General features: G+C 32.3%; 1 protein-coding gene across 1 annotated transcript in view; it reads left to right on the top strand.

Moving 5' to 3' along the window:
* The first annotated feature begins 560 nt into the window (after positions 1-560).
* Positions 561-9,132, top strand: part of LOC143193792 (uncharacterized) — a 450,075-nt gene continuing 441,503 nt past the window's right edge. Inside the window, exon 1 of the mRNA XM_076400183.1 lies at positions 561-744. The gene's annotated coding sequence lies outside the window, so the exon portion shown is untranslated. The remainder of the gene's footprint in view (positions 745-9,132) is intronic.

Below are 9,132 nucleotides of genomic sequence, written 5' to 3'. Positions count from 1 at the left end.
GAGTACTTGGTACTAATGCTCCGAATCACATCCGTTATACGTTCTATGGGGATGTCGCGCTGAATCAGTTTGTCGGACTAATAAATTAATTTCTAAATTAAAATTATACTAAGTATATTTAATTGAACATGATAATTGACGTTGATATAATAGGACGACATCGTCATGAAGTACATAAAAACCATAATTTTTTAACCTGTGACTGAGTTGAATGAGTTTATCTTTAACCTTTGAGACTTGATGCCCAGCATCACCACAATAAAATGAGAACTAAATTAATTAACGGCGAGAGAATCGGCTTCTCGAGCTGCCTCAGAGGCTTGAGGATTCCAGGTGGGAGGGAGAAGAGGCGAACAAAAAACACGGTCCTGCTGCACACGCCACAGCAGGTGCGGGCATAATATAATAAACTTTTAGGCGAGGACTAATCCAGAATAAGCAGAAAGCTCAGAGAGCAATACGGGAACGGGTGGGAATACAAATAGAGGGGGTTGGAACGGCCGCTGCCATCGCCGCCGCCGCCACCGTCGACTCACCCTCGCAGCAGTTCGGCGGCGCGATCGCTGCCAGTAACTTGTTGCCTGTTAAAGGGTGCGCGTCGCTTCGCAGACCTACGTTGAGGGAGTTACGCCTCCTTGGTCTAACGTGTTGCTCCACTGTTGGAGTCGGAGTTCGGAGGTTTGATGGCTCGTGTTGAAGTGTGAGGTAAAGTGGAGGTGGACGGCTCCAGACTTCGACAGTCGTGTAAGTGCTTGTTTCCGGACAGAAACCGGTCACTCAAGCCTGGTACTATATTAGCATATATTACTGGATATGTTACAATATTTGACAACTCTTGAATTGGTGTTAAACCTTTATATACATATACGTTACGTCCGTTCGGTTATAGTCTGGTAAACAAATAGTAATTTAATTTTTCCATCCACGTCCAAAGTAAAAATTCCATATGTTTCTGTACATTATCAATCAACAATATATCACAATTAAAACTTATCACTAGTTGAAAATGTATGTATTATTTTATAGACATACGAATTCGTCCAATGTTTCTTGAAGTAACCATGTTATACCATGTTATATATTAGACCATATTCACATTAAGTTTAAACAGTTTTTATTACTAAATATAATCTTAATGTTTTATGAAAAAGCAAATTTTGATTCATAAAAACATTAAATAATGTGTTATATTCAATGTCAATCAATCCCCCTCATTCAGCACTAATGTAAAGGCTTCCAATTGTACAACATTTAATTGTAAAATATACGTAAAATACTGCTCTTTGAAATCGTGCTAACACTTCTTATGCAACACTTAATCATTATTTTTCTTATTTAAATGTCTTGTTGATGATGCCTCAGTGAATTAAATGCATTAAAAAGAACACAAGTATTTGCAGACATAAAAGAAGATTATTATATAATTTAATTTTATATTTACTTATAATTTCCTTCTAAATAAGTTTAGGTTAAGGATCTGTGTTAATAATAATAGAAACGTTATGTATTCTATATAAATATATAATTTTATAAACTACTCTACATCACATTTTGTTGTTATGTCGATGTTTAATTCTTAAGACTCATACATTATTATGGAGAGTAAGTAGTGTATACATGTGTATTAAGAAACAATATATTGAAGTCTGATTTCTCAAATATTTTTCAAATATTTTTAATCGCCATCAAGTATAGAAAACAAAAAACCAGTTTGATGATACATCTGGCTCTGAATCTTGAATATTGACATTCTGAACGATTTTAGTTGCTTCAAATGAAGTAATTTGGAAGCAAGAATTGAATGTATAAATTGTACGCAAAAACAATTTCGTTTGAGTTTAGGATGTCCAGATAATAATAATGGTTTTGGTGACATCTTAAAAAATGGAAACGAAACATTTCCTAGGGCGTAGCAAATACCAGCACACCCATTTTTGTGTTTAAATGCGTGACAATGTTTGAATTTTTTCTCCATATTGCTAATGACGACTTGTTCATATGCTGAATGCTCATATACCTTAGCACATTGGGAACAAAACTGATAAAATCACTATATTTCTCTAAATTAACACATACTATATTCCATGAAAACGCTAAATCACAAAATATCTATAAGGCCTAATGACTACTCTTCAATATTACAAATAATTTATCAATAATATAATATATATATAGTTTATTCAAAACAGTAGTGACACACGTGACCTGTAAAAACGTCGCAATGTTGCCGCAGGAACTCTGAGTTTTAGTATATTTTGGTTCTGACATATAACAAAATTCTAATCTAAATAAAATAATGAAACAAAAATGTTATGTATTATAATTTATTTTAACATTATATTACATCTAATGCATATATTATCGAAGAACTTAAAACTACAATTAATTATACAGCCACAATCATTCATAGGTTAGAGTTGTTTCACTATACATACATTCGGCTTACATACATTACCACACTAGTATAGGTAGAGTTCTAAGCGCATTTTTTTATGCAGTGGTAACCCCCGAAGGCCTAATCCACTTAATTAACAATTGTATATCTGAGTAATGTATTTTACTTTCATTAGAGAGCATATTTATGTTTTACGCTTAGATCTGATTTTTTTTTGGATTCAATGTTTCCTTTTAAAGTCATTAGGATATTACTATATTTCCCTTTAGTTCATCCTGTTACTACCTGTATACATCTTTCTTGATAAAACTACATTTATCCATTGCATTATGTTTAACGTATTTGTTATATCTGCTGAAAACCGTATTATTTCCCTTTTTCCACATTTCAGCCAAACGTTCATTTATATTCTGAACAATAACATATGCTCATAAACCTTTCACACCGTATAATGCAATTTCCTACAATTAAAGTATATTAATTGTATACTGACCTTTAGTTGTTTCTTCTTTCATCATCCTGTCTTGGTAATTGTTAGCATTGAATCATTAACCAACATTCCTTCAGTTTTATTTAGTTTCCTTTAGTCCTTTAGGTTTATTTAATCACTGTCACTTTCAGAAACACTAATCAAGTTAATAATTAAGCTATTTATTTCCAATCTCTCAAAAACTTGCTCAAGATTCTACCATTTATTAATTTCCTCTTCAATGTGTCTGATCGATCTCACCCAAACTAAAGGTGTTATTTTCGACAATGCTCCTTTCCATAAATCCAGATAGTTCTGGTTTGAATGTCCTTCTCGAATGTCTATTGCAATAATTCTTTGCAATACCCCATATCAACTCAATTGGATTAAATATGTAGTGATAGGTAGGAAGACGTAATTCTCTGACCATAACCTTCAGTAATCTGATCTAACATTTATCTGTTCTCAGGAGTATTTCTAAAAAAGCAAATTACATAAAATGCAATTATATATTTCTTATATATTTACCGAGTAACAATTTGAAATAGTTCATTCTTTAACACGGTTTTCTTGAAACTTATTTTATGTACTTAAAACCATTCCTTAATTGCAGCCTTTGTCGGGATTTCCTCCACCAGTGTACTAGGATATAGTGCATTATACATGACAATAACTGATGGTTCCTCCAATTTCTTTAAAAGCTGATTTTCAGACTACTACAAAAACATGTAATAGTTCATTTCTCCATGGTAGTCACCCTTGGACTTTAGACCTTTGACCTAGAAATTCTGCACCAGGAATAAAATCATTCTTGTCTCCAGCATGAAGAACTATATGTCTGCAAAGAATTATTAATAAATGTTATGACTAACAAAACCTAATTAATAGTTATTCCAACGCTTAACTTTTTCCATCAACTTGTTGTCTTTACACTATATTTTTTATCATATTGTCATGAGGCGAAATATTCATTTCATAATGGTAATTAATAACGGTCTCATTTATTATCTCAAAAATTGTATTCCTTTAAAAGCAATCTTTAGAAATTCCATTAAATCTGATGGTGGGTTATTTTCACACCACTTAAATCCTTAAATATTGCCAACAGTGTATGAAGGAATGTTCTATATCCCTCAAATAGCTCTATATGTTTCGGCTTTTTGTGGATACCTTCCAGTATAACAATTTTCTCTGAAATAATCGTATTAGATTATGTTTCGATTCAAAAAACTACTTACTGTTTTTATACATTTCGTATATTTGATCTCTGATACAGCTAAAATTAAGCTGATCTTGATTTGACACCTGTTTCGCATAAACACGGTTTCTTTTTGGTGAAGTTAAGGTTATATTTTTATTTAGATATTTTAGTGGCCGTGCCCGTGTAGTAGTTGGCCCGTGTGTTATTCAGTGTAGTTGCAACACGCAAAAAGTATTTTTAATAAGAACCGGGACGATTTGTAATTTATTAAAACAAAGCGTTAAAACAACATTTGCCGGTTTATAACCCGTAATTATAATATTTTGAAGAATTTTGCAAACAAAAAAAAATTTGCAAACAAAATGGACAACTTTTGCAGGTTCTTTCGGTTACATGTTCAAACATCTCTAACAGCATTCGATTTCTTTTTAAATATAATAAAATGGGGATGATAATATTTTATATCTATAAAGCGTATTTAAAACTTTCGATAGGCACATATTGACCACGTGTGTCATTACTGTTTTGAATTGACTATATATCAGCGAGCATCATTACGGCGGTTACCATGAAGTTGTCCCTCTGTTAAATATAGCCCAGTTTAAATCAACAATATTCAAATAAAAGATAAAAGATAAAACCCTTATCGTAGTCTCCTACTGGCTCTAATTGTGATTATAAACTGTTCTCAAATCCTCAAAAACGAAAGGATAAACGTTCATCAATATCGGTTTAACCGTTTAGTAGTTCAATTATATATACACACAGACAGAAGGATTATATACATTGAGATAGAAAATGATTGCAGATATTTTTCGACAGCAACTATATAAGTGGTGAAATGGTACTATTAAATCCGGGTTAGTCGGTGGATATACCCGACCAAGTTCTCCCGATGTCTAACTGTTTCCGAGATGGAAAAACATGAATATATGCATAGAGCTTTCGACGGAGGAGTCGGGAAAGGAGCAGGTGTTTGGATGCCTCTCTCGACCCGAGTTTCTTAGAACTATCTCGGTCTAATTGCAAGGCATTAGAGAAACTAATTAATACACGAATAGAAATTTTGGCAATTATATGTTGTTCTACATTTTTAACGTGTTAATCAAATCAAATTACAAATCTTGTATAGCTTATTCTAAGAAATGTCTTATTTATGCTTACAAATATGACTGTATTAGAAACTTAACATTTGTGTTGTTTTATTTTTAAATTTCTGTAATAGCATATAATAATTATACATATATATTCTTTTAAATTTATGTGATAAATCTATTCAATCGGTATATTACATAAGTTTATATGGGTTTGGACCCGCTCAACCAAATTCTGTTTATAATATGTCTTTTAAAATTGCTGCTAGTTTTCTAAATATTCAATAACTTAATTAGTATATTATTCTAGACCATCAGCGGCAATTTACTGAACGAAAAAGTATAAATCAGAAATTAACAGAGGTTTAAGTGAGTCTTTTATACTGATTGGGATCTGTTTCACGTATTAATGATCAACAGTAATACCTCATCATGACTTTGTTCCAAAACCCCTGGTATCGCCTTTCTATTTTTACTACATCTTGATATAACCGCTCGTCAATGAGAGCTCGTGTTGCTCGTGTTGTCCAAGTATTGTCGGAAAAAATTAAGATGTAAACGCAGAAAACATATTTTGAGACACTTTCAAGGTCCAATCTTCCTGTAATATTGCAATAAATTGTCGATTACGTGCTCGTAATCCGTTGATTTGTGGTTATCCAGAGACAGTTTTGAACAACAATTTGAAACGATGACCATGGTACTGCTTCATCAGGACTTTGCGTTAGCTAATAATGTTCGAATATGTGGTCCAACAAATATTCCTTAATAAATTAAATGTTTTTCTTCCATAACACTTTTACCTAGACAAATTGACAATGAATCCGTACTGTCCGTACGTGGAACTGGTGTTGACACTCAATATTGATCGGGATACTTATAACGTGCTATATTCTTGCATGTATATCCACGACATTCAACGAATCAAAAGTACAAAAGTACATTAAAAAGAGCAAAGGCTTGTACTACAGCATAACCAAAACACTGTAAATAGGCTTCTGTGAGTGTATTTGGCATGTTTTTTCAACGTTTCCCGGGCTTATAACACCCACCAAGGCAACAAAAACACTTTGAATCGATTTTGCAACACTGTCTTTGCATTTTCACACGTTTCGAACAACAAACACAGCACACAACAAATTCCAAATGAAAGTTTCAATGCATCATCATCAACTGACTGGAAACTTGAAACAATCTTGATCGACAGATTGAAGATCTGAATTCATGACATTAAAGAATGTCAGGAATCATTTTCATCTGCTCGGGTCCAAATATTGACACATATTTCTAAACTTAGTAACTTGTGTTATGAAAACTATTTAAATATTATAGAATTTTATTGAAATAATGGTACTTATTAAGTTTGTCTTCTTTAAAGTAACCACACTTTTTTCAAATTTCAAAAATGTCGAATTTGGTTTATGTAATTTTCCTTAGAACTATTTTTGATTAAGTATATGAAGAGAAAAATAGAAAATGAGGCTCTTGTACTAGGTATTTACGCGAAATTTGCTTAAACAATATAACTTTTGCTTCAAATTATTACTACAAAAAATTGACGTATGTTTACGCATTGATGGACGCTATTATTCTTAAAGTCATACTAATATGCCATATATGAAGTTGTAACCAAATGTAACCCTTCGGACCCACCAGACTACCCGACAACTATTGATAGCGACAAATTAAAAAAGATATTTTAATTAATATATATATATATATATATATATATATATATATATATATATATATATATATATATATATATAGTATTTAACAGTCGAAACACATTCCTTACAAAGCTTTATCTAATGTGCTAATTGTTATTTTTAACAAATGTTAAAAAGATTATCTTAACATTATATAGTTTTATATAGGAATATAATAATTTTTTATTTGTAAATAAACATTAAATATAACATTTGGAAGTTATATAGATATTAACTTCATTCAACATTAATGAAAAAGTTTCTATTTGTATAACGTTTAATATAAAAACTTGGCTTGATGCTGAGTTTCCGGACACTGTCCGAGGAAAATCAATCATCAAGTATTGTTACGCTAGGTTCAGACGCGGTGAAATGAGCACCGAAGACGGTGAACGCAGTGGATGCCCAAATAGCAGACAACCTAAAAATATCAGCTGAACGTATACATCATTCACGAATGTTTGGGTATGAGAAAGTGTCTGTGCAAAATGGGTGCCGCGCGAGCTCACTTTTGATCAAAAACAACGACAAGTTGATGATTCGGAGCAGTATTTGAAGATGATCAAGCGTAATTAACCCGAGTTTTTCCATCGATATGTGACAATAGATGAAACACGATTCCATCATTTCCCTCCGAAGTCCAATCGACAGTCGTCCAGGAGGACTGCACACGATGAACACGTTCCAAAGCGTGGAAAAACGCAACAGTCGGCTGGCAAGGTTATTGCCTCTGTATTTTGGAGTGCGCATGGAAAATTTTCATTGACCACCTTGAAAAAGGAAGGACTATCAACAGCCACTATTACATAGCGTTACTAGACCGTTTGAAGGACGATATCGCCGAAAAACTGCCACATTTGAAGAAAAAGGAAGTGCTGTTTCACCAAGACAATGCACCGTGTCACAAGTCAGTAAATACAATGGCAAAAATCCATGAATTGGGCTTTGAATTGCTTCCTCATCTACCGTATTCTCTAGATCGGGCCCCCAGCGATCATTTCCTGTTCTCAGATCTCAAAGGAATACTCAAATGTGCTACAAAAATGGTATCCAAAAGTTGGAGGGTCGCTATAATTAGTGTATCATACTTGAAGGGAATTATGTTGAATAAAAAAAATTGTTAAAAAATTACGTTTTACTATGTCAGGCCGGAAACTTTTCAATTGACCTGTTGTGCAACACCTAATTATAATTTTTATTATTACAAATGTCCTGTTGGGGATGCTCTAGTCAATCAAAGTCGTTAAAATACAAGAATTTGCAGACGTAAAATATTATAGTTATATAACTACTTTTAAATATTTCTTTCAAAAACATTTTTTTGCAGAAATAACTTTTATTTTGGGTAAAACAATTACGTAAATTTTTTAAAATAGTCTGTCTAACCTATTATATGTTTGTGAATTTTGGAAAAAAAAAGGAGAAGGGGATGTAGGCAGGAAAGAAGTATGGGTATTGCATTTAGTGATCGCATATAACTTCAATTCCAACTTCAAATAAAAAAATATACATCAATATACATATGTTGACTTTGCCATGTTTCCGAATTCTTGAGCGTATATCTTTCGTCACCTCCCGTTTGTAATATGAAATCTTGATTGAATCCGTGCACGACGCCCTCCCTTAGGAAATTTTTTCATGCCCTTTGAGGCAAAAAGATATGCCTCGGATTTTTCCGTGGAACAAACACTTCATAACTGAAATTGAAATAGATTTTTGCACTAACATCCGGTTGTTTAATTTTGATTCTGTACGCACGGTTACTGTAAACAGTAATGTAAATACTAAAAAACATCGTATGAATAAAGCACGTTATATGTAGCATGAACCTTCATAATATTCTTTTCGCTCTAAAAGTTTTATTTATTGTGTAATAACAAAAATTATGATTAATATTACAAAATAAATATTTATTTATATATTCATTTATATTAGTACTACTAATAAAATTAAACATATGTCGCAATATCATCAATATTAGGTGCTTGTATGCGTGTAGCGTGTATTTTGATCAGCAACTTCTATTAGTGAAAATGAACAAATATTAAATTCAATTATTTTGGCATTTCTCTACATAAAATAATATTTATTGCATATAGGGCTAAACATGTAAGGTTTAAAATTACATTTTCAACATTCAATACTTTTAATGTTTGACTTGAAGAAATTCGCTTTCGAAGCCTCGAACACATAGCCCATATTGGATGTCAAGACAATGTTGAAGCCAATTAATTTCAAGGCTTAATGGGCGAAAAAAATCTAGC

Source organism: Rhynchophorus ferrugineus, unplaced genomic scaffold (assembly GCF_030347505.1).
Source record: "Rhynchophorus ferrugineus isolate W39M unplaced genomic scaffold, kcgeb_rfMv2 rfM1, whole genome shotgun sequence".
NCBI classification, from domain to species: domain Eukaryota; kingdom Metazoa; phylum Arthropoda; class Insecta; order Coleoptera; family Curculionidae; genus Rhynchophorus; species Rhynchophorus ferrugineus.
Note: the sequence above shows the minus strand (reverse complement) of the source record. Positions and strands in the feature narration are given on the sequence as shown.